The following is a 7500-nucleotide window of genomic DNA, read 5'->3' as shown; positions in this document are numbered from 1 at the left end:
TATCGAGAGAAAACTATAAACAAAAGTAGGAAATACACTAAAAGGAGCTAAATATGTATTTCCATTATCATGTAAATAAATGAATAAATAGATAAATAGATAAATAAAAAAACACCTCGTATATGCTTACTTTTGGACGCATAGAAATAGGATGAATGATTTTAAAGCTACGATGAGTCATGATACCTTGTCAGTTTTTAGAAGAGAAATCAATATAATAATATGGTCAGTTTCTTAGCTACTTTTTCTGTTCCATTTTCACTTTATTTAGAGCCTTTTTTAGCGATTCTTCTGGTCGAATAGAGCGAAGAAAAACAATCTGATGAAACGCACAGCAGTACAAACCATTCAAGAAGACGATTCAATGAATCCTGTCGTTAAATAACCGTCTACAGCATAACTCCTACACGTGAGATATTATCAGAAATATTTTGAAGCTAATGAACGATCCTCTCCTACGCGAATGTGGTTCAAAAAGAGAAATAAGAAAAAAGAGAAAGAAAAAAAAATGCAGTCTCGGTACGTTTTCTTTGGATCCCGTTTTCTATAAAGAGCGAGATTTGCTTTGCCTGCGCCTGAAATTTCCCATTTTTTTATTTTATTTTTTTTAAACACTTTTGTTAGTCCCTTCTCGGTTTTTAGAAGGAGAATCAATATATTAATATGGTCTGTTTCTTAGCTACTTTTTCTGTTCCATTTTCGCTTTATTTAGAGCCTTTTTTAACGACTCTTCTGGTCGAATAGAGCGAAGAAAAACAATCTGATGAAACGCACAGCAGTACAAACCATTCAAGAAGACCCTTTAATGAATCCTGTCGTTAAATAACCGTCTACAGCATAACTCCTACACGTGAGATATATTTCTATAAGGAGCGAGATTTGCAATGGCTGCGCCTGAAATTTTCTTTTTTCTTTTTCCTAAAAAGAATAATTAATAATAATAAAATAAATAAATGAATAAATAAAAAATAAAAAATCCAAATGTAATCTATTTAATGAGATACTGATACGCAAAATACGTCTAATTCTAAGCAAAAAAAAACAAACAAACAAACAAACAAAACAATTACAACAAGAAATAATAATAATAATAGATGTAGAATTTCAATAATAAACAATTAAATTTTAAAAAAGAATTACGAATTAATGGAGGAATAGTCTCTCAACGATCGGTTTGAAGGGAAAGAGAATTATGGATATTGAGGTCAGATAATGCTGGGAGAGAAAGAGAGAAGGAGAGTCGAGAGAGGCTACTGCTGTGGGTCTGGGAGAACGAAAGAGAGAGAGAGAGAGAGAGAGAGAGAGAGAGAGAGAGAGAGAGAGAGAGAGAGAGAGAGAGAGAGAGAGAGAGAAAGGGGGGCGGGGGGGTATGGGGAAGTAGGAGAGCGAGAGAGAGAGAGAGAAGGAGAGAGGAGAGAAAGAGAGAGAGCGAGAGAAAGGGGGAGGGTCGGGGGCGGAGAGATGGGGAAGCAGGAGAGAGATAGAGAAAGAGAGAGAGGAGATAGGGAGAGAGAGAGGGAGATGGGGAGGAGAGAGAGAGAGAGAGAGAGAGAGAGAGAGAGAGAGAGCAGAGAGAGAGAGAGAGAGAGAGAGAGAGAGAGAGAGAGAGAGAAGGTGAGTCGAGAGAGAGAGAGGAGAAGGAGAGTCGAGAGAGAGAGAGAGAAAGAGGGGGGCGATGGGGAAGTAGGAGAGAGAGAGAGAGAAGGAGAGTCGAGAGAGAAAGAGAGAGAGGGGGGGAGATGGGGAAGTAGGAGAGAGAGAAGGAGAAGAGAGAGATGAGGGGGAGAATGGGAAGCAGGAGAGAGAGAGAGAGTCAGAAAGAGAGAAAGACAGAGAGAGAGAAAGAGAGGGAGAGTCAGAAAGAGAGAAAGACACACAGAGAGAGAGAGAGAGAGTCAGAAAGAGAGAAAGACAGAGAGAGAGATCCAAACAAAGGAATACGCAGAATCCTAATAGAAGGATAAAGAGAAAAGAAATATACGAAATATGGAAAAAGAGAAGACAAAAGAAAAGAGAAGAGAGAGAGAGGGGATAGAATAAAAGAGAAAGAGAGAAAAAGAAAAAGAAAGAGAAGGAAACAAGATAAAAAATATGAGAATAAGAAGAAAAGAAAATGAAACAAAGAAAAGAGAACCAAAACCAGACAAAGAAAAATGAAAAGAGAAAGCGAATATAAGAAGAGAAAAGAAGAAGGGAAGAAGAGAAGAAAAGGGGCGAGTAGAGAAAAGAAAAGAGGGGAAAGAAGAAAAAATAAAAGAAAAGAAGAGATATAAAGGGAAGACAAAATAAACGAAGAAAAATGAAGAAGAGACGACAAGACAAGACAAAAGAAGAAAGGAGAAGACAAACCAAAATCCGAGAAGAGAAGAACCGAAAAAAACACAAAATCCGAGAAAAGATCCGAAGACTAAGAGAAGAGAAAAACAACGAAGAAGAAGAAGAAAGCAGACGAAAACAAGAAAACAAAGAAAACAAGAAAACGAAGAAGAAGTAGAAAGAAAAAGCAGAAGAAAGGGAGAGAGAGAGAGAGAAGAGGCAGCAAAAGAAAACAAGAAAACGAAGAAGAAGTAAAAAGCAAACGAAAGAGAGAGAGAGAGAGAGAGAAGAGGCAGCAAAAGAGACCTGGGAACGCTGGTAACCATCTCGATGTACGGGCGATGCTCCCTGGGCGCAGACGAAAACAAGAAAACAAAGAAAACAAGGAAACGAAGAAGAAGAAAGACAGACAAAAGAGAGAGAGAGAAAGAGAGAGAGAGAGAGAGAGAGAGAGAGACAGACAGAGAGAGAGAGACAGAGAGAAGAGGCAGCAAAAGAGACCTGGGAACGCTGGTAACCATCTCGATGTACGGGCGATGTTCTCTGAGCGCAGACGAAAGCAAGAAAACAAGAAAACGAAGAAGAAGAAGAAGGAAAGAGCAGACGAGAGGGAGAGAGAGAGAGAGAGAAGAGGCAGCAAAAGAAAACAAAGAAAACAAGAAAACGAAGAAGAAGTAGAAAGAAAAAGCAGACGAGAGGGAGAGAGAGAGAGAAAGAGAAGAGAGAGAGAGAGAGAGAGAGAGAGAGAGAGAGAGAGAGAGAGAGAGAGAGAGAGAGAGAGAGAGAGAGAGCGAGAGAGAGAGAGAGAGAGAGAGAGAGAGAGAGACAGACAGAGACAGACAAACAGAGAGAAGAGGCAGCAAAAGAGACCCGGGAGAGAGAGAGACAGACAGACAGATAGACAGAGAAAGAGAGAAGAGGCAGCAAAATAGACCCGGGAGAGAGAGAGAGAGACAGACAGACAGACAGAGAGAGAGAGAAGAGGCAGCAAAAGAGACCTGGGAACGCTGGTAACCATCTCGATGTACGGGCGATGCTCCCTGGGCGCAGGTACAGCTGGCCGATCGATTAATAGAGGAGGAAGATGATGATGAAATGAAATTATTGCAAGGAAAATGAGATCACGTGGATGGAGCGGGGAACAGCGTCTGGGAAAGGGATAAAGATGGGGGGGAGAGAGAGAGAGATGGTGAAAGTGATAGGTGGGGAGGGAGGGGGATGGGGAGGAAAGGGATAAAAATGGAATGGGAGAGAGAGAGAGATCGGTGGGGAACAGCGTCTGGGAAAGGGATAAAGATGGGGGGGAGAGAGAGAGATGGTGAAAGTGATAGGTGGGGAGGGAGGGGGTTATGGAGAGGGAGGGGAGGAGAAAGTGATAGGTGGGGAGGGAGGGGGTTATGGAGAGGGGGAGGGGGAGGAAAGGGATAAAGGGGAGAAGGAGAGAGAGATGGTGAAAGTGATAGATGGGGGGAGGGGGGGAGGGGTGGGAAAGGGATAAAGATGAGGGAGAGAGAGAGAGATGGTGAAAGTGATAGGTGGGGAGGGAGGGGGAGGGAGAGGGGAGGAAAGGGATAGAAATAGGGGGAAGAGGAGAGAGAAAGAGAGATGGTGAAAGTGATAGGTGGGGAAGAAGGGGGTTATGGAGAGGGGGAGGGGAGGAAAGGGATAAAAATGGAATGGGAAAGGGATAAAGATGGGGGGAGAGAGAGAGAGAGAGAGATGGTGAAAGTGATAGGTGGGGAGGAGGGGAGGGTGGGAAAGGGATAAAAATGGGGGGAGAGAGATGGTGAAAGTGATAGGTGGGGAGGGAGGGGGTAATGGAGGAGGGGTAGGGAAAGAGATAAAAATGGAATGGGGGAGAGAATGGGGGTATGAAGAGGGGAGGGGGAGGGAAAGGGATAAAGATGGGGGAAGGAGAGAGAAAGAGAGATGGTGAAAGTGGATAGGTGGAGAGGGAGGGGGAGGAAAAGGGATAAAAATGGTGGAGAGAAAGAGAGAGATGGTGAAAGTAATAGGTGGGGGAGGGAGGGGGGTAATGGAGAGGGGTAGGAAAGAGATAAAAATGAAATGGGGGAGATGGAGAGATGGTGATAGTGATAGTTTGGAGGGGAGGGGGGAGAGAGGAGACTATGGAAGGGGGGAGTGAGGATGCTAGGGAAGGGATGAAAGAATAGGAGAAAGGAGAAGAAGAGAGAGAGAGAAAATGAAAAAGATAATGAGAATGAGAGAGAGAGAGAAAGAGAATGAGAAAGAGAGAAAAAAAAAGAATGAGAGAGGGAAAGAAGAGAATAAGAGAGAGAAGAATGAGCAGAGAGAGAGAGAGAGAGAGAGCCAGAGAATGAGAGCGAGAGAGAGAGAGAGAGAGAGAGAGAGAGAGAGAGAGAGAGAGAGAGAGAGAGAGAGAGAGAGAGAGAGAGAGAGAGAGCGAGAGAGAGAGAGAGAATGAGAGAGAGAGAGAGAGAATGAGAGAGAGAGAGAGCGAGAGAGAGAGAGAGAGAGGAATCAATATGGTATGCAAATACTTTAACATATTTCTCTTTTTCTACATCTCTTTTTCAGCGCCGTCGTCCCCCTCTTCTGGTTCTGCTCTCACACGCACACGCGCTCTCTTTCTCCCTCTCTCTCTTTGTCTGTCTGTCTGCCGCTGCCTGCTTGGGCATTTGTCTGTCTACCTGTATCTTTCTGTGGTGTGTGTGTGTCTGTGTGTATGTGCTTGTGTGTGTGTGGGATGGGGGTGCGTGTGTGTGTGTGTGTGTGTGTGTATGTGTGTCTATGTGTGATTGTGTGTGTGTGTGTGTGCGTGTGTGTGTGTGTGCTAACTTTTTCCTATCTTCCTGCCTCTGTTCTTTCTTTATTCCTCTGCACTTCCCTTTCCCTACGTTTATTACCTCTTACTTCGTTTTCTTTTTTTCTTTTTTTTTTACTTTCTTTTGTTCTTTCCTTCTCATTCTCTTTCCTCATTCTCCCACTCCCTTTCTTTCTTTCTTTCTCTCGTTCTATCACTCTTTTTCACGTTCTTCTCATCTCTATTTTCCTTTTTTCTTTTTCTTTACTGCACTTTTGTTTTTTTTACTTTTCTGTCATTGTGTCGTTCCTTTTTACCACTTTTTTCTTTCTCTCTTTTTATTTCGCTTTCCCCTTTTCCTTTTCTCACTTCCTTCTCTCTTCCTCTCGTTTCCCCTTACGCTCTATTTTTTATGTTTTTTTTTTATTTCCCCTCGTTTCCCCTCTCCCCTTCCACCTCCTTATTTTCTCTTTTCTTCTGCTCTTCCTTCTCTCCCCTTTCTCTTCTTCTCTCTCGTTCCCCCTTTTTCTCTCTACGCCTTTTTTTTCATTTTCTTCCCGATTTTTCTTTTTCTTTCTTACATTTTTTTCTCTCTCTTCTTTATCATTTTCCTCCCCGTTCTCTTCTTCTCTCACTCCCCCTTTTCTCTACCGCTTTCCCTTTTCCCCTTTTCCTTTCGATTTTCCCCTAACTTCTCTTTCTCACGTTGTTTTCTTTTCCTTCTTCTTCTTGCTTCTTTCTCCTCTACTTCTTCTCTCTCACTCCCTTTTTTCTTTTTGATTTTCCCTCTTCTCTTTCTAACGTTTTTTTCTTCTTCTTCTTTTTCCTCTCTTCTCTCTCACTCCCTCATTTCTTTTCGATTCTCCCTCTCCTCTTTATCCTCTCTTCCTCTCTCTCACTCCCTCCATTCTTTTCGATTTTCCCTCTTCTCTTTCTCACGTTTTTTTCCTTCTTCTTCTTTCTCCTCTCTTCCTCTCTCTCCCTCCCTCTTTTCTTTTCCATTTTCCCTCTTCTCTTTCTCACGTTTTTTCCTTCTTCTTCTTTCTCCTCTCTTCTTCTCTCTCACTCCCTCTTTCTCTCCCGCCCATCGCCCTCTCTGCGTCCAGCAAGATGAGACGCAGAAGAGAATGGCGATAAAATGGATTAATTAAATTGTGTTGGCTGGTGTTTGGCTCTCGGTGTGGCGGGGGGGGGGCGACATCGGATCCCCCCCCCCTACTGCCTCTCCTCTCCCCTCACTCCGCTCCCTCCTCCTCCTCCTCCTCCTTCTCCTCCTCTCCCCTCTTCCTCCCTTCCTCCTTCCCACCTCACTCCGTTCCCTCCTCCTCCTCCTCCTCCCTCCCTCTCCCTCTTCCTCCCTTCCACTCCTTCCCACCCTTCACTCGCTCATTCCCTCTTCCTCCTCCCTCCTCACCTTCTCTCCCTCTTCCTCCCTTCCCCCTCCCCTCCCTACTCTCTGCCCTCTCCTCCCTCCTCCTCTTCTTTCTCCCTCCCTCCCTTCCTCCTCCCCCTCCCTCTCTCCCCTCTCCTCCTCCCTTCCCACCCTTCCTCCCACTTTCTGCACTCTCATCCCCTCTCTTCCTCCTGCTCTGCTTGCCCCCCTCCTCCCCCCTCCCCTCCCTCCCTCCCCCTTCCTCCCCTCTTCTCCCTCCTCCCTCCCTCTCTTCCACCCACTTGCTTTATTCTCTTTTCCTCCTCTTAATTTCTCTTACTCTTTGCACCCTTCTCCTCCCTTTTGTTAATTTCCTTCTTCCCACTCTTCGCGTCCTCTCTCCCTTGTTCTTTCCTCTGATTCTGCTCTCTCTCTCTCCCTCTCTCTCTTCCCCTTTATCCTTCTTCTTTCTTCCCTCCCCACCTTTTCTCTTTTTTTTCTTCGTCTCTCCCTCTGCCTTGTTCCCTTCCTCTCCGTTTTTTTTTTTGTCCCTCTCCTTCTCCTCCTCTCCCCCATCCCTTGCTCCCCCCCTCTCTCTCTCTCTCTCATTCTCTTTCTTTCTTTCTTTCTTCTCTCTCTCTCTCTCTTCTCTCTCTCTCTCTCTCTCTCTCTCTCTCTCTCTCTCTCTCTCTCTCTCTCTCTCTCTCTCTCTCTCTCTCTCTCTCTCTCTCTCTCTCTCTCTCTCTCTCTTTCACCCCCGTTTTTTAATCCCCCTTTTCGTTGAGTCTCCCCTCTTCCCCGGTTTCATAGACGGTGACTCGGTTGCAAAAATCAAATGAGAGGGGAAGGAGGAGGGGGGGGGCTAGGGAAGGGAAGGGGGTGGAAGAGGGCACTAGGAAAGGGAAGAGGGGAGAGGGGAAGGGGGAAGGGAGAGGGGAAGGAAGGGTAGGGAAGGGGAGGAGGGAGAGGGGAAGAGAGGGAGGGAGGGGGACCAGAGAAGGGTTGAGGGGAAGGGAGGGGAGGAAGA

This window comes from Penaeus vannamei, chromosome 17, assembly GCF_042767895.1.
Source record: "Penaeus vannamei isolate JL-2024 chromosome 17, ASM4276789v1, whole genome shotgun sequence".
NCBI classification, from domain to species: domain Eukaryota; kingdom Metazoa; phylum Arthropoda; class Malacostraca; order Decapoda; family Penaeidae; genus Penaeus; species Penaeus vannamei.
The sequence above is the reverse complement of the archived record's forward strand: the minus strand, read 5'-3'. Positions refer to the sequence as shown.